The sequence below is a fragment of the Kogia breviceps genome, chromosome 1 (genome assembly GCF_026419965.1).
Source record: "Kogia breviceps isolate mKogBre1 chromosome 1, mKogBre1 haplotype 1, whole genome shotgun sequence".
NCBI classification, from domain to species: Eukaryota; Metazoa; Chordata; class Mammalia; order Artiodactyla; family Physeteridae; genus Kogia; species Kogia breviceps.
This window is the reverse complement of record NC_081310.1, coordinates 132,960,436-132,985,072: the sequence shown is the minus strand read 5'-3', so window position 1 is coordinate 132,985,072 and position 24,637 is coordinate 132,960,436. Positions and strand designations below refer to the sequence as shown.

General features: G+C 37.8%; 1 pseudogene; it reads right to left on the bottom strand.

Moving 5' to 3' along the window:
- Positions 1–22,378: 22,378 nt before the first annotated feature.
- Positions 22,379–23,699, bottom strand: LOC131751996 (heterogeneous nuclear ribonucleoprotein A1-like; annotated as a pseudogene).
- Positions 23,700–24,637: the final 938 nt, after the last annotated feature.

Below are 24,637 nucleotides of genomic sequence, written 5' to 3'. Positions count from 1 at the left end.
TTGAATTATCTCTATTAAAGTAAGTGGTATTGTTTCCATTATGTGTTTGGAACCTAGGAGTGATACATGTACAGTCATCAAAATGACTTTCCTTTTAGAGGTGTTTCCTGTTCCTAATAAAAAGTAAACAGTGAAGAACGTCAGCAAGATAGTAAATAGTATGTAGGAAGAAAAACAAATAACATTGTAAAATTATTTTCTTTTTTAGAAGATCATATACATGCAGTAGACAAACACACAAAATGGGTAGATAGATTTTAATATCATTATAGCTATAGATTTATATAATAGATGTATGGATATATATGGACAGTGTTATAAGTTGAATTGTATTCCTCCAGAATTAATATGCTGAAGTTCTAACTTTCAGTACCCCAGAAGGGGACCTTATCTGGAAATAAGGTCCCAGATATAATTAGTTAAGATGAGGTCATTTTAGAATAGGGTGAGCCCCTAGTCCAAATTGACGAGAAAAAAGGAGAAATTAGGACACAGTCCTGAACACATGGAGGATCTCATGTGACCATGAAAGCAGAGATGGAGGTAAATTCATCTTTAAGTCAAAGAACACCATTTATTGTCAGAAAACTGGTAGACGCTAGGATGATGGCCTGGAAAAGATTATCTGCTACAGCCAATAGACAGAAACTATACGTTGATCTCAAATGTCTAGCCTCCAAAACGATGAGACAATAAATTTCTATTGTTAAGCCACCCAATTTGTATTACTTTGTTATGGCAGTCCTAGCAAACTAGAACAGATAGTTACATGTGCACACACATGACACACGAACACACAGACACACTAATGGAAAAGTTATAGCACATCTGCAGTGATTTGAATTGGATTCTTAGCAGTGCATATTGATGAAACAGAACTAATTCTAATAGCTTTCTCCAACTGAGCATCCATGGTGCCATGCTATAGAGAAGGCAGAATCAGCTAGGCTCCCAGCCAAATAAATCCTTGAGAAATAAGCAATTTCTTTTGAGTTGACTGTGCTCCTGAACCCAGATCCTGTGCTTTTTCATCTGTGCAAACTTGATTTCAGAGTCACTGCCGTGATGAGCTCACTAATTCCCTCACCATACTGACACTTTGCTAGTCGTGCCACAAAGATCATTAACTCTGCAAACCCAAAAGCTTTCCTATCTCAGCTTGGGCTTCTATACCTCACATGACACAAAGAGCCAGTCACTTTGATTAGGTCAAGCCCAAGTTCAGCCTCTTTGACCATAGTTACACCTGCACTTTTCCACTACACCTGTCTGTGTCATAGTACATATTCCCCCAAAACTGTTTCAAATCTTCTCTAATCTTAGCCTTTTTGTCACATTCCATCCCCAAACACTTTGTCTCTTAAGCTCCCTATACTTCCTCTACTGTTCTTTTCCAGGATCGATGAATTGTTTGATTGTTTAATATTTAATTTCATCATCCCACGTTTCCTTTTTGGGAAAACAATTTACTTCCTGAGTTCTCATCTTCTGGAAATTCTAGGTTCTCTTTTCTGACCCTAATCTATCCTTTGCTCTAGTTCTCTCATAATCATCATCACTCATATTCAGTATCTCCCTGTCTCCTGTCAATAATATCCATCTCCTTTATTCTAGGGTGTCTTTATCTTTACCAAGTTCCTGGTTAAGGTGAGATAATAGGACTGGATCAGTTATGGAACTAGTCATAGACTATTGTAAAAAGATATTTCACAGCATTAAGGGAATTGAGGATAATTTAATTTATTCCCATGCCTTCATTTCGTTGATAAAAGGATCACACAAGTAACATATCTAGCAAAAGAGGGATTTTGTTTTTTAAAACCAGTCTTTGAAAAATCTCAAAATCATCCCTGAGGCAAACCTATAAATTAATCTTTGTCAATTTACAAAAGGAGTAGAAATAATCCAAGAAGAACCACTAAGGAAATATATGTTTTAAATTTTGGACAAGATATTACTTATTTATTCAAGACATGTTATTAAAGAGATGTTTATTGGCTGGAACACATAAGGCATTATGCCCTGTGCTTTACATGTACTACCTCATTTAAATCTCACTGCAATTCCATGATGTATTATTATTATTCCCATTCTAAACATAAACTGATGCCTAGCTTAAGTAACTTGCTTATGATCACACAGCTTGTAGATTTCTCAACAAGAATTTGAACTTCATTCTAACCAGGTTCATGGTTTATTCTCCTAACCGTTACTACCAACAGTGTGTGGCAATATTCTCAATTATTTTCTCCTGATAATATGGTTAGATGACAAGTGAGTGTGTGTACACCTCTGTGAGTCATGTGCAGCCAATATGGGGAGGGGAGGGAAGTGGGCAATATGTGGTGAAATGTGAAAATGGAGGGTGTATATTTTTCCCAGTAGGAAAAATGAATCCACTCTGATTTACCCTTAAATGTATTTCAGAGATTTTTTATTTTTTACATGACTTGAAAGTTTGGAATTCAGTCTTTGGTTGTGGAAAACTCTCCCATCCCAGATGGGAATGATACAATCATGATCTAGTTAGCATCTTCCCACCTGAGTTCACAATCTAAAAAAATTGAGAAATATTGCTAAGAAGCAAGCATAGTTTGACTCGTTATAAAAAATGAAATATTCAGAGAATATAAAAGCATTTAGCGATATTATTAAATCTTCAACCATCAAGAGGGAGATTTTCTGAAAACAGAGAACCAGACAAAAGGCACAATTGATTTCCTGCCAGTTTTCTCAGGTTTAATACCACAAACTTGGCAAATATCAATGTAACTATTGATATATGAACTTTAAATTAAATAGGAACAGGGTTACTTCAAAATTTCCAGGCCTTTCCTCTCCATCTTAAATGCTGTTGGAATGTCCCAAAATTTCCAGATCAATGTTACTTACTTCAGGAAAAGGTAATAAATGTATACCCCACAGTCTCCTTTGTTGATCATACTCTGTTAAGAAATCTGAAAAGCCTAGCCCTCCCAGAATTGCCTTGTAACTCCAGGGGACTAAACAAACTCATTGGACAACTGGTTTGCACAAGAAGTACATTTCCTTAGGAACTTGCCACTAAATAGTTACATGGTTTTGGCAAGTCTGACAGTAATCTCCTTAAACCAGTTTCTTCATCTGTAACATGAACAGGTGATATTAAACTAGTTTTAAGACCCTGTACAGGTCTAAGACTACATAATAAATACCACACAATGGCAATAGAATTGAAGCCTTAATTCATATAAGACTTAATGCCAGGTCCCTAGATTTTCCGGGTTTTCCTTGTAGTGAGTGTGGAAGAGGAAGTCAGCTTTGAGACACAGATCACTTTTCTGAATGAAAAAACAGATTGGATTTCCAAAACTTCCATCTTCCCATTTGCTGTTATCTCCAGGGAAAATGGCTGAAACTGAGCACAAGGGACGACATAACTGAGAATGGAAGATGTTGATGGTAACCATAGTGAAAATCCTGTAAAATATTGAACATGTCTTAAATGATAATTTCCAATGTAAAAAGGATACTTGAAGATGATACTACTTCTGGGCTGAAACAGACTGATTAACAATGTGAACCTTTCATAATTTAAATCCTCAGCCATAACTGTAAGTGCCCCCTTCATCATAAAAGTGGTAGAATTGGTGCTTGTTCGACCCCACCTGAACTCTACTCTTTACTCAGAACTCCCATGACTCTTCTCTATAGCCTCTTACTGACATGGACTGAGTTTTATCGTTTTAGTCTGGAGTTCAGAAGTAATTGCCACGTAAATAAAAACAATTATTCACAAATCGTGAAAATAATGTGTCACTCAGCAGTGAACCAGAGAAGCAGAAGTACTGATACACACACAGATACACCATATATATCTTAGCTGTTCTATTTAGACATGAATGCACGCATATGTTATTGTGTATATGTGTGTATGTCTCTGTGTGTGTGTATACACATACACTCAAAGGATTTTGTTGCAAGGATTTTACCTTGTACAATTGTGCGAGCTGGCTAAGTAGTTTCCATAAGACTGTTTTCTTTGCATCTGAAGCCTCTGAAGCTTAAAGCCTACAGGGCAGGCATTAGGAAAGGGAAGATAAATGTAGAGCTGGGGACCGCAAGAGCAAGTTAGAGCCCACAAGCATGGGCTAGCTTGGGATGGATCAAAACCCATGTCACTCTTATTGCCTCTGACCTTGAGAGTATGGGTGTCCTGCAGAAGTGGGGACCCTTCATTATGAATCTAAAAACTCTCACCTGGCCCAGAAATCAGAAAAGCTGTAGGAAGATCTAGGAGAAGGTGGAGCAGATGGGAGCTTAGTTTCTGGCTCACGCTGAGGTGAACCAGAATATCAGCACAAATATGCATGTGCCATAATATGGCTGCTACATCACTTCTACCTTCCAGGTCTCCCACAAGAATCTCTCTTGCAGTGTGCTTTAACCAGAAACAGGAAAGGGATTTTTGGAAAATGAAGTTCAGCCTAGCCACGTTAATATATTACAAAGCCACTACAATGCACTGCTAAGATACTTTATTGATGATAACAATATACACCTAAAACAGAATTAAGCCTTGCTGAACACCCTCTGTATGTCAGGCTCTGTGCTGGCCAGTTGCTATACATTACTTTATTTAGTCCTCATTTCACCAAATGAGTTAAGTATTCTTACCTCTATTTTAAAGATGAGGAAATAGAGAACCAGAAGTAATAGCAACTATCTGTGGTCATACATAAAACGGTTTCATATCTTCTGTGAGATATATTCCTAAGTCCTTGCTATAGCTACTCTAAATGGTATATCCATATATAAACATAGAAAAATGTAATATATATTTTATTTTTTAAAATTTTTAAATTTTTTATTTTTTGTAATATATATTTTAAATGACATTCTGATTATTGCAAATACATAGAAATTCAATTGACTTTTGTAATTTGACAGTTGTATTTTGTGAGCTTGTTAACTTTTGTCATTGATGCTCATAATTTATCTACAGATACTTCTGGCTTTCTACATAGACAGTGGAATCATCTTCAACAAATAAAATTTTATTTCTCTCTTCTTTATCTTATATTTTTCACTTAGTTTTCTATGATGCTGAACTAATGTGTCTCTCTAGCTCTGTTTGGCTGACAGTTTTTTTCATAAGTGAATGTTAATTAGACACTACTTGTACAACTCATGAGATAGTTTGACCATCATAATTTATTAGAATTATAAATTATATTTATCATTTTTTACTATAAAATTATCTTTGATTCTAAAATAAATCCAACTTGCTCACACTGTATATATAAGTTTCAATACTTTGTTAGGTTTGGTTTCAAAAAATTTTTATTTCAGATTTGTTTTTTAAATATATATTTTTTAACATCTTAGCATTTAGTTATACATTCTATTTCTAGATTCTTGAGGTTTATTACAGCTGTTTTAATGTGCAAAATTTAAGGATGATGTCTAATGTTACTCAAAAAGTTTTTATTCTCACAATATAAAATATAATATCATTTTAATCTAATCAAATTCCTCCAAGTTGAACATTATTTTAGACATTATTTTTGTTAAATTTTTAATACCAATAACAATTGTTTAGATTCATATTGCTTAATTTAAATATTTACCAATATCTTCTTCACTCACTATTTCTTTTTTTTCTTTTTTTTTTTTTTTTTTTAACTTTCTGAGAGAGGCTTACAGAAGGGTATTTTATTCTGAAAGACAGAAAAACCAATTAAATACTATTGTCCTGCAGAATTACCCAGTGATAATTTAAAAATAATAACGGTTACCTGGTAACTTACATAATGGAATTAACAGTGTCTAGAAATATGGAACTTTGTTGGCTTGGAATGACTGTTTCCAAGCCAACAGAGCTTATATACTGAAGTAAGGAAAAACTGAACATATCATTGGCAATTCTTGTCATCAAGAGTTAGGTTTTAAGTTATCACATTTTCTTTTTTTTTTTTTTTTTTTCGGGGTATGGGCCCGATAGCTTGTTTTTGTTTTTTTTTAACATCTTTATTTGAGTGTAACTGTTTTACAATAGTGTGTTAGTTTCTCTTTTACAACAAAGTGAATCAGTTATACATATACATATGTTCCCATAACTCTTCCCTCTTTTGTCACCCTCCCTCCCACCCTCCCTATCCCACCCCTCTAGGTGGTCACTAAGTACAGAGGTGAACTCCCTGTGCTATGCTGTAGCTTCCCACTAGCTATCTAATTTACATTTGGTAGTGTGTATATGTCCCTGCCACTCTCTCACATTGTCACAGCTTACCCTTCCCCCTCCCCATATCCTCAAGTCCATGCTCTAGTAGGTCTGTGTTTTATTCCCATCCTACCACTAATCTCTTCATGACATTTTTTTTTTTTTTTTTTTAGATTCCATATATATGTGTTAGCATACGGTATTTGTTTTTATCCTTCTGACTTACTTCACTCTCTATGACAGATTCCAGGTCTATCCACCTCATTACAAATAACTCAATTTCGTTTCTTTTTATGGCTGAGTAATATTCCATTGTATATATGTGCCACATTTTTCTTATCCATTCATCTGTTGATGGACACTTAGGTTGCTTCCATGTCCTGGCTATCGTAAATAGAGCTGCAATAAACATTTTGGTACATGACTCTTTTTGAATTATGGTTTTCTCAGGGTATATGCCCAGTAGTGGGATTGCTGGGTCATATGGTAGTTCTATTTGTAGTTTTTTAAGGAACCTCCATACTGTTCTCCATAGTGGCTGTATCATTTTACATTCCCACCAGCAGTGCAAGAGTGTTCCCTTTTCTCCACACCCTCTCCAGCATTTATTGTTTCTAGAGTTTTTGATGATGGCCAATCTGGCCGGTGTGAGATGATATCTCATTGTAGTTTTGATTTGCATTTCTCTAATGATTAATGATGTTGAGCATTCTTTCATGTGTTTGTTGGCTATCTGTATATCTTCTTTGGAGAAATGTCTATTTAGGTCTTCTGCCCATTTTTGGACTGGGCTGTTTGTTTTTTTGTTACTGAGCTGCATGAGTTGCTTATAAATTTTGGAGATTAATCCTTTGTCAGTTGCTTCATTTGCAAATATTTTCTCCCATTCTGAGGGTTGTCGTTTGGTCTTGTTTATGGTATCCTTTGCTGTGCAAAAGCTTTTAAGTTTCCTTAGATCCCATTTGTTTATTTTTGTTTTTATTTCCATTTCTCTAGGAGATGGGTCAAAAAGGATCTTGCTGTGATTGATGTCATAGAGTGTTCTGCCTATGTTTTCCTCTAAGAGTTTGATAGTGTCTGGCCTTACATTTAGGTCTTTAACCCATTTTGAGTTTATTTTTGTGTATGGTGTTAGGGAGTGTTCTAATTTCATACTTCTACAGGTAGCTGTCCAGTTTTCCCAGCACCACTTATTGAAGAGGCTGTCTTTTCTCCGATGTATATTCTTGCCTCCTTTATCAAAGATAAGGTGACCATATGTGTGTGGGTTTATCTCTGGGCTTTCTATCCTGTTCCATTGATCTATATTTCTGTTTTTGTGCCAGTACCATACTGTCTTGATTACTGTGGCCTTGTAGTATAGTCTGAAGTCAGGGAGCCTGATTCCTCCAGCTCCATTTTTCGTTCTCAAGATTGCTTTGGCTATTCGGGGTCTTTTGTGTTTCCATACAAATTGTGAAATTCTTTTTTCTAGTTCTGTAAAAAATGCCAGTGGTAATTTGATAGGGATTGCATTGAATCTGTATATTGCTTTGGGTAATACAGTCATTTTCACTATGTTGATTCTTCCAATCCAAGAACATGGTATATTTCTCCACCTATTTGTATCATCTTTAATTTCTTTCATCAGTGTCTTATAGTTTTCTGCATACAAGTCTTTTGTCTCCTTAGGTAGGTTTATTCCTAGATATTTTATTCTTTTTGTTGCAATGGTAAATGGGAGTGTTTTCTTAATTTCATTCTCAGATTTTTCATCATTAGTGTATAAGAATGCCAGAGATTTCTGTGCATTAACTTTGTATCCTGCTACTTTACCAAATTCATTGAATAGTTCTAGTAGTTTTCTGGTAGCATCCTTAGTATTCTCTATGTATAGTATCATGTCATCTGCAAACAGTGACAGCTTTACTTCTTCTTTTCCTATTTGGATTCCTTTCATTTCTTTATTTTCTCTAATTGCTGTGGCTAGAACTTCCAAAACTAGGTTGAATAAGAGTGGTGAGACTGGGCAACCTTGTCTTGTTCCTGATCTTAGTGGAAATGGTTTCAGTTTTTCACCATTGAGAACAATGCTGGCTGTGGGTTTGTCATATATTGCCTTTATTATATTGAGGAAAGTTCCCTCTATGCCTACTTTTTGCAGGGTTTTAATCATAAATGGGTGTTGAATTTTGTCAAAAGCTTTCTCTGCATCTATTGAGATGATCATATGGTTTTTCTCCTTCAGTTTGTTGATATGGTGTATCACGTTGATTGATTTGTGTATATTGAAGAATCCTTGCATTCCTGGAATAAACCCCACTTGATCATGGTGTATGATCCTTTTAATGTGCTGTTGGATTCTGTTTGCTAGTATTTTGTTGAGGATTTTTGCATCTATGTTCATCAGTGATATTGGCCTATAGTTTTCTTTCTTTGTGACGTCTTTGTCTGGTTTTGGTATCAGGGTGATGGTGGCCTCGTAGAATGAGTTTGGGAGTGTTCCTCCCTCTGCTATCTTTTGGAAGAGTTTGAGAAGGATAGGTGTTAGCTCTTCTCTAAATGTTTGATAGAATTCGCCTGTGAAGCCATCTGGTCCTGGGCTTTTGTTTGTTGGAAGATTTTTAATCACAGTTTCAATTTCAGTGCTTGTCATTGGTCTGTTCATGTTTTCTATTTCTTCCTGGTTCAGTCTTGGCAGGTTGTGCATTTCTAAGAATTTGTCCATTTCTTCCAGGTTGTCCATTTTATTGTCATAGAGTTGCTTGTAGTAATCTCTAATAATCTTTTGTATTTCTGCAGAGTCAGTTGTTACATCTCCTTTTTCATTTCTAATTCTATTGATTTGAGTCTTCTCCCTTTTTTTCTTGATGAGTCTGGCTAATGGTTTATCAATTTTATTTATCTTCTCAAAGAACCAGCTTTTACTTTTATTGATCTTTGCTATTGTTTCCTTCATTTCTTTTTCATTAATTTCTGATCTGATCTTTATGATTTCTTTCCTTCTGCTAAATTTGGGGTTTTTTTGTTCTTCCTTCTCTAATTGCTTTAGGTGCAAAGTTAAGTTGTTTATTCGAGATGTTTCCTGTTTCTTAAGGTATGATTGTATTGCTATAAACTTCCCTCTTAGAACTGCTTTTGCTGTATCCCATAGGTTTTGGGTCGTCGTGTCTCCATTGTTATTTGTTTCTAAGTACTTTTTGATTTCCTCTTTGATTTCTTCAGTGATCACTTCGTTATTAAGTAATGTATTGTTTAGCCTCCATGTGTTTGTATTTTTTATAGATCTTTTCCTGTAATTGATATCTAGTCTCATAGTGTTGTTGTGGTCAGAAAAGATACTTGATACGATTTCAATTTTCTTAAATTTGCCAAGGCTAGATTTGTGACCCAAGATATGATCTATCCTGGAGAATGTTCCATGGGCACTTGAGAAAAATGTGTATTCTGTTGTTTTTGGATGGAATGTCCTATAAATATCAAGTAAATCCATCTTGTATAATGTATCATTTAAAGCTTGTGTTTCCTTATTTATTTTCATTTTGGATGATCTGTCCATTGGTGACAGGGGGGTGTTAAAGTCCCCTACTATGATTGTGTTACTGTCGATTTCCCCTTTTATGGCTGTTAGTATTTGCCTTATGTATTGAGGTGCGCCTATGATGGGTGCATAAATATTTACAATTGTTATATCTTCTTCATGGATCGATCCCTGGATCATTATATAGTGTCCTTCTTTGTCTCTTGTAATAGTTTTTATTTTAAAGTCTATTTTGTCTGATATGAGAATTGCTACTCCAGCTTTCTTCTGATTTCCATTTGCATGGAATATCTTTTTCCATCCCCTCACTTTCAGCCTGTAAGTGTCCCTAGGTGTGAAGTGGGTCTCTTGTAGACAGCATATATATGGGTCCTGTTTTTGTATCCATTCAGCCAGTCTGTGTCTTTTGGTGGGAGCATTTAATCCATTTACATTTAAGGTAATTATTGATATGTGCGTTCCTATTACCATTTACTTAATTGTTTCAGGTTGTTCTTGTAGGTCTTTTCCTTCTCTTATGTTTCTTGCTTAGAGAAGTTCCTTTAGCATTTGTTGTAAAGCTGGTTTGGTGGTGCTGTACTCTCTCAGCTTTTGCTTGTCTGTAAAGGTTTTAATTTCTCCATCAAATCTGAATGAGATCCTTGCTGGGTAGAGTAGTCTTGGTTGTAGGTTTTTTCCCTTCATCACTTTAAATATGTCCTGCCACTCCCTTCTGGCTTGTAGAGTTTCTGCTGAAAGATCAGATGTTAGCCTTATGGGGATTCCCTTGTGTGTTATTTGTTGTTTTTCCCTTGCTGCTTTTAATATGTTTTCTTTGTATTTAATTTTTGACAGTTTGATTATTATGTGTCTCGGCGTGTTTATCCTTGGGTTTATCCTGTATGGGACTCTCTGTGCTTCCTGGACTTGGTTGACTATTTCCTTTCCTATATTAGGGAAGTTTTCAACTATAATCTCTTCAAATATTTTCTCAGTCCCTTTCTTTTTCTCTTCTTCTTCTGGGACCCCTATGATTCGAATGTTGGTGCGTTTAATGTTGTCCCAGAGATCTCTGAGACTGTCCTCAGTTCTTTTCATTCTTTTTTCTTTCTTCTGCTCTGCAGTAGTTATTTCCACTATTTTATCTTCCAGGTCACTTATCCGTCCTTCTGCCTCAGTTATTCTGCTACTGATCCTGTCTAGAGTATTTTTCATTTCATTTATTGTGTTGCTCATCATTACTTGCTTCCTCTTTATTTCTTCTAGGTCCTTGTTAACTGTTTCTTGCAATTTGTCTATTCTATTTCCAAGATTTTGCATCATCTTCACCATCATTATTCTAAATTCACTTTCAGGTAGATTAGCTATTACCTCTTCATCTGTTAGGTCTGGTGTGTTTTTATCTTGTTCCTTCATCTGCTGTGTGTTTTTCTGTCTTCTCATTTTGCTTATCTTACTGTGTTTGGGGTCTCCCTTTTGCAGGCTGCAGGTTCGTATTTCTATCTATTTTTGGTGGCTGTCCCCAGTGGCTGAGGTTGGTTCAGTGGGTTGAGCAGGTTTCCTGGTTGGGGGGACCAGTTCCCCTGTTCTGGTGGATGAGGCTGGATCCCGTCTCCCTGGTGGGTAGGTCCACGTCTGGGGGCGTGTATGGGGATGTCGGTAGCCTTACTGTGATTCTAGGCAGCCTCTCTGCTAATGGATGGGGTTATAGACCTGTCTCGCTCTTTGTTGGGTATAGGGTGTCCAGCACTGTTCGTTGCTGGTCCTTGAGTGAATCTGGGTCTTGGTGTTGAGATGGAGATCTCTGGGAGATTTTCGCCGTTTGATATTATGTGGAGCTGAGAGGTCTCTTGTGGACCAGTGTCCTGAGGTTAGTTCTCCCACCTCAGAGACACAGCCTTGACACCTGGCTGGAGTGCCAAGAGCCTTTAATCCACACGGCTCAAAACAAAAGGGAGAAAAAAGTAGAAAGGCAAGAAAGGAAGGAAGAAAGGAGGAAGGGAGGGAAGGAAGGAAGAAAGGAAGGGAGGGAGGAAGAAAGGAAGGAGGGAATAAAGAAAGGAAGGGAAGGAGGAAGAAAGGAAGGGAGGAAGGAAGGAGGGAATAAAGAAAGGAAGGGAGGGAGGAAGAGAGCAAGGGAGGAAGGAAGGAGGGAATAAAGAAAGGAAGGGAGGGAGGAAGGAAGGAGGGAATAAAGGAAGGAAGGGAGGGAGGAAGAAAGGAAGGGAGGAAGGAAGGAGGGACTAAAGGAAGGAAGGGAGGGAGGAAGAAAGGAAGGGAGGGAGGAAGGATGGAATAAAGAAAGGAAGGGAGGGAGGAAGAAAGGAAGGGAGGAAGGAAGGAGGGAATAAAGAAAGGAGGGGAGGGAGGAAGAAAGGAAGGGAGGAAGGAAGGAGGGAATAAAGGAAGGAAGGGAGGGAGGAAAAAAGGAAGGGAGGAAGGAAGGAGGGAATAAAGGAAGGAAGGGAGGGAGGAAGGAAGGAAGGGAGGAAGGAAGGAGGGAATAAAGGAAGGAAGGGAGGGAGGAAGGAAGGAGGGAATAAAGGAAGGGAGGAAGGAAGGAAGGAGGGAAATAGGAAAGAAAGGAGGGAAGAAAGGAAAAAAGAAAGGGGAGAAGACAAAATAAAGTAGGGTAAAATACAGTTATTAAAATAACAAAATAATTATTAAGAAGAAAATTTTCTATTAAAGAAAAAAAAAAAAAAAGACCAAAAAAAAAAAAAAAAGGTCGGTCTAACCCCAGGACAAATGGTGAAAACAAAGCTACACAGACAAAATCTCACACAGCAGCACCCACATACACACTCACAAAAAGAAAAAAAGGGGAAAATAATAGTATATCTTGCTCCCAAAGTCCACTTCCTCAACCTGGGATATTTCGCTGTCTATTCAGGTTTTCCACAGATGCAGGGCACTTCAAGCTGACTGTGGAGCTTTAACCCGCTGTTTCTGAGGCTGCTGGGAGGGACCACCCCCTCTCTTTGTTCGCACAGCTCCTGGGGCTCAGCCCTGGACCTGGCCCCGCCTCTGCGCGCAGGTCGCCCGAGGGCATCTGCCCTTCGCTCAGAGAGGGCGGGGTCAAAGGAGCAGCGTTAATGGAGCAGCTGATTCGTGGTCTCTGGCTCACTCAGGCGGTGGCGGGGGGGGGGCACGGATGTGGGGCGAGTCCGCGGCGGCAGAGGCCGGCGTGACGCTGCACCGGCCCGAGGCACGCCGCGCGTTTTCCCGGGGAAGCAGTCGCAGGATCCCGGGACCCCGGCAGTGGCGGGCTGCACAGGCTCCCGGGAGGGGCGGTGCACTCACTATTTCTTGTAAGATCTTTCATCTTCAATCATTCCCAGTCTATCTAAAATATATGCTTTGTAATTTTCTTTGGTGTGGGGCTGTTGTTGGTAAGCTTTCTACTCCATTTGTAAATGTCATTATTGCTCTATCACCCTTTAAAAGCACTGTCACCAGGCATAATAATCTAGGTTGACATTTATTTTTCATTAGCCAAAAATGTCATTCTGTTATCAGTCTAATTGCTGTTCTATCTTTTCTTTGTTTCCTTCAAAGATCTTCTCTTATTGTTTGTGTTATAGAGTGACACTGTGTGGCAAATGAGAGGCGAATTCTTTTCATTCATCAGGCTTGAGAGTTTTTTGAGCTTTCTGAATCTGAGGATTGGTTTATTTCAACAATTCTGGTAAATGTTTTAGCCTCTCTCTTGTCTCACCTCTCTTTCATATTGTTACTAATTTTCTTCTCAGGACTGTGTTCCTGATAATTTATTCAATTGTATTTTCTAGTTCACTTCAGCTCTGTTTATTTTGCCACTGAATCCATCCACTGAGTTTTCCATTTCAAGTCTGATACTTCTGATTTCTAGAAACTGTTTTGTTCTTTTTAGTAGTCTGTTTCCCTGGATGTTTTAACTTATCTTTTATCTCTTAAAACATATTTATTGTGTATTCTGTATTTGATACTTTCAAAGCTTCAGTCTTTGAGGGTTTGATTCTGTTCTCTTGTTGTTACATGTTGGGTTCTCTGAAAACAGATGCTGAGATTGAATTTGAGGTGTGAAATATTCATGAAGGGTCACTCTCCGTGAAAAGCAGGGAGAAGCAATCAAACTGCAGTGCAGGCACCACACAAACATCAGCCCACATAATGAGAAGCTGGGGAGCAGATACTGTCCATGGGAGTCATCCTGGGAAGAAATGACTGAGACTTTACACCTTCACTAGACACAGGAATGGTGCGGCTTTGAACAAGGCTACTCTCTGAGGCTGAGACAGATCCTGGAAGAAGCTGTCTGCTTACCTCATAGCTTGCAGCTGCCTGGGCAGCACAACCTTCCTTCAAGGGAGTTCTAGTCATCTTCGTGTCTATCACAGTTATGTTCGGTAGTTTTCACTCGTGTTGCCTAGTTAATTTGTATTTTGTATTTATTGACAGTGAGTGCTCAATTTCCTCAGATCTTTAACTGAAGACGTTATTTCAGGTTTGAATTTAGGGTGTTTTTTTTCCATAGAGGATCTATACTTGCTTCTATTAGTTGTCTGGGTACACTATCAACTTGGGACTTTTAGACCATTTGGAGTTTCACAGGCCACAAAGTTTTCATGAATTTTAAATACAAAACCATATGATGCCTGAATTTTGGTTATAAATTTCCAGAGCACGTTATTTTATTCCCTCCAACAATGGACATTGTTCTGATATTCCCTACTGAATGGGGTTTATTTCTCATTTGTTTTGAAAGCATTTTCTTTTATGTTTCCAGCTTTACAAAGTGATCTTCTATAAGACTTCCCAGCTTCAATGGCCCCTGTGCTTTAGGCTTTCTTTTCTATCTCAATGCCCCCAAAGCTATCAAAGTGAGCTCAAGTTATCTAGCCTTATTTGAAATCCTCAACTTCCCTGTTTTCACATCATTTCTGCCTTCTTTTTGTGCATTCTTGTCTTTCATGCTCCTCTCATTCTCCATCAGGAGAGTCATTTAGGGTAGGTACCCTACCATAATGCTAGAAACAGTATGGTATACATATTCAATTCAGATAAGTATTGATATCTCTCAGATGTTGCAAATCAAAAGATCTGAGATGATGTAATTCCAAAGGGTCAAATACATATTTCCCACAATTTTAATTAAATTAGTGAAAACACTAATAGATTTTGATTATAGTAGCAATTTATTGGTTATATAAAACTTCTTTATTTAAAAATAATAGCACATTTTCTACCTGGCCAACACTGGGTAACCAATATAATTCCTAGCTTTGATGTTTTTTCTATCATCCACCCTCCTTGAATATCATCATTTTCATATGTAACCATTGAGACTATTCTTTTAATTCATTGAAGAAGAACATCTCATTTTCTGTATGTTCTACATATTTATTCCTGTTGAAATCTTAACAGAGAACTTTCTGGTGGCTTTTGGAAAGAATCCTTAAAATATAAAAAATTTATGGTTTGTTTTTATAAGTTGTACCTATACAATATGGCAAAAATCACACCACCACCTTGCAGGCTGATGCTACTTTAATTAAATAGGACTAATTGCACAGAGTTGTTCCCAAGATCTAGAGCATATATATATTTTTTTAGGTATAGTTGATTTACAATATTATGTAAGTTTTAAGTGTACAATGGTGATTTCCAATTTTTAATGGTTATACTCCGTTTATAGTGATTACAAAATATTGGCTATATTCCCTGTGCTCTACAGTATATCCTTGTAGTTTATTTATTTTACAGATAGTAGTGTGTACCTTTTATTCCCTTACCCATATCTTGCTCCTCCCCCATCCCTGTCCCCACTGGTAACAGCTAGTTTGTTCTCTAGATCTGTGAGTCTATTTCTATTTTGTTTTATTCACTAGTATATTTTACTTTTTAGATTCATATATGAGTGATATTCTACAGTATTTGTCCTTCTCTTTCTGACTTATTTCACAAAGCATAATACCCTCCAAGCCCATCCACGTTGTTGCAAATGACAAAATTTAATTCTTTTTTATGGCTGAGTAGTATTCCATTGTGTGTGTGTGTGTGTCTGTGTGTGTGTGTGTGTACTACATCTTCTTAATTCAGTTGTCTCTTGATGAACACTTAAGTTGCTTCCATATCTTGGCAATTGTAAGTAGTGCTGCTATGAACACTGGGGTACATGGATCTTTCTGAATTAGTGTTTTTGTTCTCTTCAGATAAATACCCAGGAGTGGAATTGCTGGACCATATGGTAGTTCTAATTTTAGTTTTTTGAGGAAACTCCAGACTGTTTTTCATGGTGGCTGCACCAATTTACATTCCCACAAACAGTCCACAAGTGTTCTTTTTTCTCCACATCCTCGCCAATATTTGTTATTTGTGGTCTAGAGCTCATATTTTGCATTACAAGCTAAGTATTAGCCAAATATGAGTATTGCTAACTCTATTGGACAGAATAACTCTTCTCAGACAGTAGCCAAATAAAGAGGTAATAGTTAAATGAATTGCAACTATCGCGTACTCAGTACCCATCCACAGAATGACATCACCTGAGAAATTATGTCAGTTTTGCCTGTCAATTGGCCTATAATCATATCTGTGGGGTCTGCAGATTGTGGATTGTCCTTATCCACATCCTTGCCTTCCCGTCCTAACTTTATTGACTATTATTCTCCTTTGCACTGAGTTGAAAAGACAGTAGCATCTGACACTGAGAAAAAATATTCAGAATTTCTTTTGTACTTACAAATTGGAGATAGAATGAAGTCTCAGGTTTTACTTTATTATCTTTCTGGCTGATATCTCATTACGCTCTCCTCATTTTCAGAAAGTGACTGAATATAATTCAGTAGGTGGACTCTTGACTATTATCATGGCTGGTAGTAGAGTATTATATTAATGCCATGAACAGATTCCTGATCCTAGATACGAAGGGAAACGAGAGATCACTTGTTGGTCTAAGGTTATGGCAGGAACACCAGGGACATGCTGCTAAATTTTATGCAGTGTATTTTTACTTTTGAGAAATCACTTAACCTCTGCTTTGTTTTTTCTAGTTGTAAAGTGGGGTGTTGAAGAGGTTATTCAATTAATATTTCTAAAGTATTCTTAAAATGAAAAATGCTATGCAGGTGTTAATTATCTTGTCATGCTATTATTAATAGTCATTTAGGTAATACGTTTTAGAAAACAACATCATGCTATTTTTGCAGTCAGTGAGTTGTTTTCCAAAAACAGAGTGCATGTTAGTTTAATATAGATTTCAACATTTATAAAATATCTCCTTTACAATCTCTAGAAGTAGTCATATCTCAACAGATTGTAGGCTTATATTATGTTAAAAGAAAAAAAAATGCAAAGCCAGTAAGAGGTGCAGACCTATAAACCAAAACACATCAGCTGTGTGGGTACATGCACACATACCAAGAGAGAGAAGGGCTGAAGGGAGATTATCTTAATGAAGGAAACAGTTCAGCAATCCTCAGTTTATTTTGACAAACTCTGCTTTCTTCTGTCAATTCCCTTCCTCAGGGGCCTAACAGGAAGAGAAGTTCAAATAGCTTTCCTGGTTTGTGTCGGCAATAAATACACCATACAGGAAGGTAATACCACAGGGTACTGACAGCTCATGGGTCAAGTAAAGAAACAACTCCTATGCAGAACTCTTGTATTAGGGTTCTCCAGAGAAACAGAATCAACAGTATACAGAGAGGGAGGAGGAGAGAGAGAGCGAGAAAGAGAGAGAGGTATTGATTTATTACAGGAATTGACTCATTATGGAGACCAAGAAGTCCAACAATGGATTCATCTGCCTTCTGCAAGCTGGAGAACTGGAAAGCCAATGTGTAATTTGGTCCAAGTCCAAAGGCCTGAGAACAAGGAGTGCAGATGTCAGAGGGTGAAAGAAGATGTACTCCCAGTTTAAGCAAAAGAGCAAATTCCTTCTTCCTCTTCCCTTTTGTTCTATTTAGGCCCTCAATGGATTGAATGATCCCCACTCACATTGGTGAGGGTAATCTTTACTCAGTCTACCAATTCAAATACTAATCTCTTCCAGAGATACCCTCACAGACACACCTGTAAATAATGTTTCACTGCTCCCTATCTGGACATTCCTTAGTCCAGTCAAGTTGACACATAAAATTAACCAACACACTCTGTTTTGGCCATCACAAAAGTTAAAAGCAGCCAATAATGGGGGTAGTCATGTATTTTCTATGTCACCTGAGAAGAAGAAATGCCCTTTCATTTAAGAAGAAATGCCTCTTCCTAGAATTCTTAAGGATAGGTAGCAAGTAGGTTATGGGAGTGACATTGAAAATTTACTAGACACTTCTTATCAGAAGGGTGTAGATTCGTGTAGATGAAGATTTGTATAGATTAAGATCACTGTGTAAATACATCTGGAATGTCACCAGAGCCAAATATAGAAACTAATACTCTTATTTAAGCTTCTGCCTAGCAGAAATTCTGTCCTTTCCATCCTATTTAAAATTTATCTGAACCACCAAGTTTGATTCCTGATCTTCTACCATGTGCTGCAAATCACAATGAGTAGCCTTATGGAAAAATAAAAGATTGTATGATATGGACCCTGGCCACAAGAACCTAACTGTCTAGAAGTGGAAAGCAAGTACACGAATGAATAATTGTGTGATTCAAATGTTTGTTTTCAAAAACTACCACTATCATGTAGCTTTTGTTGTATAGTAAATCACACCAAAACTTAGTGGCTTAAAACAGCAGCCATTTACTCACAATTTCAAAAATTGACAATTATAAGCTGTTCTAGATCAAGGATAATTCATGTATCTGTAGTTTGCTTTAGCTGAGGACCTCAGTTCTCCTCCACAAGATGTTTTGTCTTCCAGTTGGCTAGCTCAGCCTCTTTCACATGGTAGAGTGTTCCAAGAGCATAAAGAGAGAGAGAGAAAACAGCGGTGTTAAGCCCTTCTCAAGCTTCTGCTTGCATCACATTTGCTAATGTGCTATTATCTGTCTACACAAGTTAAATGGCCAACCAGATTAATTTCTTAATGGAAAGAGTTACAATATAACATTACAAAAGCATAAAAGTAGGTAGGGAAAGAATTAGGGACCATTTTTACAATCTACCAACACTGAAGGACAAAAATAGACACTCCTTGGAATGTCAGATGCCAATCCCAAGAATTTTGCCCATCAAGAACATACTTACATAAATTAATGTAAAGTCTAGTTCCTCTTCCTTAGACTCCTTTTCCCTCTAGATTCCAAGAAATTTCCAGGGTGTTTAGTCATAGCAAAAAGGTCATTTCTTCCTGTTATCTCCAACATATTTGCTGGATTTAACACTAAGTTGTACCTCCTTGAGGTTAGAGAGTCTCTACAATCCCTTAGAAAAGAGCTGCCCTCCAGTAACACTGAACACCTGTAGTCATAACAGTTTGAGTTTCTTTGCTTTCCATGGCTTGACAGCTGAATTAATTCATTGCAAGGTAGATGGGATTGAACTACTCTCTCTGGTTGCTGCCCGTCTTTACAGCAAAACTTCTTCAAGTTGCAAGGTAAGAAGAAACCACTCTTTACGTTACCTTAGAAAAGGATGTTTAGACCTAAACGTCCTAAAATGTACTTCCAACAGTGTATCTTTTTATGTTTACGTACACATTCACATCACTAGAAAGCAAACCTACCCTCTCACAGATTCAGAACTACCATGACATTTTTACCAGTATAACTTCTAGGTAAAGTTCAGGAACTCATGATGGTTTTATCTAAAGGAACCTGTTGCTCTGACCTGTCTCTAGATCTAGATCAGGGTCATCCTTGGTCATCCCAATAGGTTTTAATAACTTTGAACACCGAGAAGATTAAGTGATCTTGATCATTTTTACCAGAATTTCCCTGAGATTCCAATGCCTGCTTTCAGGTGCCCTTCCCAATAGTTTCACTTTCCAATCCTATATATACCTCTTCCAGCCACAAAACCAATGCTACAAAAGTAGAATGGGTTAAGTTCAGAAAAACTCATGGTAGAGATCTTTGTTCAGGGTAGAGATAGAGTATTTGAGACTGGGGGAATGAGGAAAGATTTTATGAAAATTGTTATTTCATTTGTTTTGGCTTGGAGAATCTGTAATCTTTGTTATGAAGAAAAAGGGAAAAGAGCAATCCTTAGATGGATAAAAGTGGAGCAAAGGTTCAATTACTGGAAGTTCAAGCTGTTTGGGCAGAAGAAAGGTCTGGAATACATTGGAATATAGAGTTCTTAAAGGTAAAAAAAAAAGGTGATCAGTACTGGAATATTGTATGGCAAAAGATCTTGCAGTACCTTGAATGGTAGAATAGGACGTTTAACTTTTTGAAATATGAACTTGAAAATAGCTTGAAGAATGCACTGGACAAAGGCTATGGATGATATGAAATTGAGTTTTGGAAAAGTTATCAAGATAATCCAAGCAAAAAATTTTTACCTCCCTTATTTGTTTTATGGGAATAATAATGTCTCTTTACTTAACTTCAGGGTTAAATAAGATATTTCACTTCTAGCACCAAACACTGTGCTTGGCACTTAAAAGAAGGGCTGTGATAATAGCAAATTTTTACTTCAGGCTTCAAATTACCCTAAACAGAATGTATATCTTGTTTCCAAAAAAGTGATTATAAACTTCTTAAAGGGAAACTCTTTCTATGCCCTTAATAAACCTTATTTTAATCCTTTATATCTGACACAATTTTAAATTCTTAGAAAATACTTGCTGAATGAAAATACACAACAACGTATCATGCAATTGTTTTTAAGCAGAAGTGTCTATAATTTGATACAGATTCAAATTACACAGGTTATGAGCCCCATATACTTTAAATGTTTGAATCTTATTGCCTTTCTATGTTACTGTACAGATTTTCTAAATTCTTCTGTATTGTTAAAATTGCCTCACAAATAGAGAAATAAAGTCAGAGGGAGCTTCTTAGCTGCCGCATGCTAGTGCCAAACCAAATTTAAGTTTCCAATTCAGTCAGTTTCATTCCAGGCCTTCTGTGTAGATTCAGCCTAACTGCCAGATATCTGCAAGAGGTCAAAATCATACAGCACACATTAGAGCTTGTCTATCATGTTGCTTTATGCTCTCTCTTCTATCCTGACCTTTGTTGCCTACTTGGCTTTTAAATATCTTGCTTCTAGATCCTTGTTCAGGCATGCTTTGGGGACTTTTTCCTTGTTGTCTCATGTACCATTTATTTGTTCTCTACCTATTCTTCCCACTTACATCTGACACTAGAGATCTATATGACACTTACTGCCTTGGAACAGCCCTATTGACCTTCTAAAGGGGGTAGGGAAATCAGAGACTTTTAAAGACTTGGTTGTGGGTTAGGGCAAGCAATGTGAGAAGTGCTAGAATTCAGAGTTGAGGCAATGGGCCACTGTCAGTGTGATGTAGCTTATAGGTAGCAATGCACATGGACAGAAATAAGCCTGGCAAGCAGCAACCAGCAAGGGGTGTTGCTTATTGGTTTTGTATGCTCTGGGCTCTGGATTGTTGTTTGTGAACATAATTCAGAGCCTGTAACAGGGAAGAGAAAAATCTGACTCCATGTTGGATCTGTTTCTTTTATTTTACCCTTTGCTTTTCTGTTGCTTTTGTTGTTATAATCATACATAATAGCCTGCCTCGGGGAACCCTGCCCCCCTACCTGAATGTTAAACTAAAGTGCCTTTGTTCAACTCACAGGGAGACAGTCTGACCTTTTCCATTGGTGAATGGCTGCAGAAAAGAAGAAATTAACACATCCCCTCCCTGATGGTGGCCAAGCCAAGACATATTTTGTAAAACTAATGGCTTTTTTACTTTACTTCCTCACCTCCTCCCCCTCTCTGTTCTATAAAAGAAATTGGCCTCCAGACACCAATAAGATGGTTTTTGGGACACTAGTCCACCATCTTCTCGGTCTGCTGGCTTTCTGAATAAAGTTGCTATTCCTTGCTTCAACACCTCGCCTCCCAATTTATTGGCCTGTTGTGCAGAGAGCAGAGTGAGCTTGGACTTGGTAACAAGCCTACCCAGTCCAAATATGGCCATTTTAGGTTTGTGAATATAGTCCAAATATGTTTAGCAGACTCATTTGCCTATAGAGGCCATGAAGTTATCATTAAATAAATAAAATGGTTACTGTGTTAGAGAGAAAAAGCAAGTGGAGAGGACTAAGATGAACCAAGGGAACAATGCCAGGGAAAGCTGCCAGCCACTACTCAGCTCCAGCTAAATTTTCCATGAGGAAACACAAGGCTGAATATACCTAATTTTTGAATTTTTCAAAAGAAGATAGAAATCTGAAGTTTTATATGGCTTAAGTATATTTAAGACAATGTAGGACAAGCTTTCTATAACCTCTCATTTATAACAATAGTGAAAGGGAGTGGAATTTTACAAAAATGATACTCTATTAAATTGGGGGTATGAAAACTTATATAGAGTTTACTCAACAGCCTAAGCATGTATGTATTTACCAAAGTGACAAATATTATACTATGAAATTTGGTTTTTATTGCCAATTCTTCTATCCTATAATGGGATAATGTTTGGAAAATATTAACTTGATTTATTTTGTTATTTCTTTTAAATAATTTTCTCCTGTAGTGTTCTTTTTTTTTTTTTTTTTTTTTTTTTTTTTTAAAGACACATTTATTCAGCATCATGATCAGACTATTACATTTAGCAATCAACAGCATGGGTGCAAAAAAAAAAAAAAAAATCTACATTAAAACCCTTTGTTGGAATGCTTTACACTTTCCACAGAACAGAAACTAAAATAACCTGTTATACAATTAGTCACAAATACAGTCCTCGAGTTTTTTTGCCCATACACATGAGTATTGTCTAAAACATGTCTTCTTTGTAGCAGCTAGGCTCTGCCACCACTGTGCTTTGCTGAGTTCACAAATCTGTTGTAACCTGTACCTTCCCTGTCACTTCTCTGGCTCTCCTCTCCTGCTAAGCTTTGTTTCCTGGCAGTAATCAAAACCTTCTGCCACTGCCATAGCTACTGCTGCTGCTGGAACCACCATAGCCCCCTTGGTTTTGGGGTTTGGCAAAGTATTGGCCTCCACCACCATAGGGGCCAGAACTTCTGCCTCCAAAGTTTCCTCCTTTCATGGGTCCAAAATTTGAAGACTGATTGTTGTAACTGCCAAAATCATTGTAGCTTCCACCACCTCCAAAATTGCTTCCATCATTACCGAATCCATTATAGCCATCCCCACTGCCACCATATCCACCACCACCGCGGCTGCCACCAAAGCCACCCCGACCACTGAAGTTTCCTCCACGACCAAAGTTGTCATTCCCACCAAAACCACCTCCACGACCACCACCAAAGTTTCCAGAACCACTTCGACCTCTTTGGCTGGATGAGGCACTAGCCATCTCTTGCTTAGATAGGGCTTTCCTTAGTTCACAGTTGTGCCCATTCACAGTGTGGTATTTCTGAATGACAATCTTGTCTACAGAGTCATGGTCATCAAAGGTTACAAAAGCAAAGCCTCTCTTTTGGCCACTGCCTTGATCAGTCATGATTTCAATCACTTCAATTTTCCCATACTGTTCAAAATAATCTCTTAGATGATGTTCTTCAGTGTCTTCTTTAATGCCACCAACAAAAATCTTTTTCACAGTTAAGTGGGCACCAAGTCTTTGAGAATCTTCTCTTGAGACGGCCCTCTTTGGTTCCACAACTCTTCCATCCACCTTGTGTGGCCTTGCATTCATGGCCGCATCCACCTCCTCCACAGTGGCATATGTGACAAACTCGAAGCCTCTGGAGCGTTTGGTGTTTGGATCCCTCATTACCACACAATCTGTGAGCGTTCCCCACTGCTCAAAATGGCTCCTTAGACTCTCATCGGTTGTTTCAAAGCTCAAACCACCGATGAAGAGCTTCCGCAGCTGTTCGGGCTCTTTGGGTGACTCTGACTTAGACATGACGGCAGTGGAGGGAGAGAAACGTCAACGATGCTTACTCGGCGGTGTCCAAGAGCAGAAAAAAGCCCCCTGTAGTGTTCTCTTAAGGGCAAGGGCTTAACTCTGGGAAAGATGGATATACCAATTAGAGCAATAAAATCATTACTAGGTTTTGACTGTTAAATTAGTCACTAAAGTCACTACGAATTTCTGAGTCTTTTGTGAGACAATATTCTGGAAAGCTAGGGATTACTGAGAGAGAATAGGATTTTCTAAATTCCTTAAGATACCATTAACATATCAAGAGCCAGCTCTGATAGTGTCAAGCTTGAATTGTCAGCTTTATTCTAAGTCACAAAGAGAGAACTCAGGATATGATGTAAAAGAAATCCTACCTACCAAACTAGGATGTGGAATGATGTGTGAGTTCAAAGTGAGAGAAATGCCTGGAGAGAGTTTTAGTGAAAGAAAGGAGGCGCCAGTTTATCATTTTACTTTCTAAGAGAATCCTCAAGGTGGCACAGGAGAGAAATATCTAGATTAAGATGGGGAACCTGGGAAAGGACAAAACCCTCCTTCAATAGTACTACATTGTTTTGGCACCATATCCCATGTAGGGACTTCCCTGGCTGCCCAGTAGTTGGGACTCCACGCTTCCACTGCAGGAGGCACTGGTTCAATCCCTGGTTGGAGAACTAAGATCCCTCATGCTTCTTGGCAGAAAAAAAACCAAAAAACAAAAAACCACAATACATATCCCACAGGGCAAAGAATTTGCAACGGCTTATGTACTTTCAGGTAAGTGACCAAAGGTAGCATTCCTGTTTCCTCATAACCGGAGCATGTAGGATTTTAATGTGGAGGATGTAGGAGGCTCAGAAAATTAGTATCTTTTTGTGGTCCGGATGAATAAACTCATGGTGCATTAGCAGTAAATGGTCATAGCTTGAAGTTCCACTGCAGGAGTCTGCATGACATCACTGTTTTTTGCTGTCTGGCACCTTAGATAGATTG